Genomic DNA, 1,210 nt, shown 5'->3' on the forward strand with positions numbered 1-1,210 from the left:
TTGTATTTTAACTTAAAAGTTTATAATATCAACTTTATTTTATTAAAAGCATTTCTAAAATATTTGGCATTACACGAGTTAACTGTATCTGATCTCCCACTGAGGCGTGATCTATCGAATAAAACTTGGGAGCTAAGCCAGAAGAATTCAAATCGCTGAGACCAGATCCTAGAGAACTATAATTTCTAAATTTAGGATCTATAATGAAATGCTAACCTGAAACTCCGAAATGACAGAATGTCACACATATACACCTATGCATGTACTTCATTATGTATATAATTATGCCCACATATTTAATGCATACTCATTTATGCATATAATTTTACATACTAGCATGATCAAATATAACAATTTATCATGCTGTCACATAAACATTTGTAACAAATAATCACGTATTTATTACCTCGGGTGATAACCAAGATCCGGTTATCACACACTCCAAAGTTAAATTCAGACGTGAACTTTTCCAGAGTTATGTTGTATGTCTGGGGGCCGTAAGTGAAAATTATCTCTAGATACATGTTTAGGCGGGAAAAATCAATAACCGTCGCACAGAAACATGACACATATCTCCAAAGTTACTTATTTCTTAGTATTATAGATATGTAAATATCAATTTTTGTATGTATATATATGGTGTTTATACGAAATGTATGTATCCATCAATATATATATATATATATCTATCTTTATATATATATATATGTATCTATCTTTATATATATATATATATATATATATACAGACTTGGGATCATATGAGACCAAGGCTTTTTCGTGAGACCCGTAAGACCAATTCTCAACCCTTGGATTAGATCTACAATCTCAACATTCATAATCATAAAATTGCCACGAGACTTCTCAATAATTACAAAATTGTCACCGCAATTTAGACCATTAGATCATTAGCTTATAAAGTTGATCAATGAACATAAATTGGTCTCACGGGTCTCACGAAAAACCCTTGGTCTCACGTGAACCCAACCCTATATATACATATGTATGTACGTATGTATTATATATATGTATCCTTATATATATGTGCTTATATATGTACATGTATGTATATGTATATGTATATGCGTATATATATACATGTATATATATGCATATATACATACGTACATACATATGTATATATAGGGTTGGGTTCACGTGAGACCAAGGGTTTTTCGTGAGACCCGTGAGACCAATTTATGTTCATTGAT

The sequence above is a fragment of the Cynara cardunculus genome (genome assembly GCF_001531365.2).
Source record: "Cynara cardunculus var. scolymus isolate 2C chromosome LG 13, CcrdV1, whole genome shotgun sequence".
Taxonomy (NCBI): domain Eukaryota; kingdom Viridiplantae; phylum Streptophyta; class Magnoliopsida; order Asterales; family Asteraceae; genus Cynara; species Cynara cardunculus.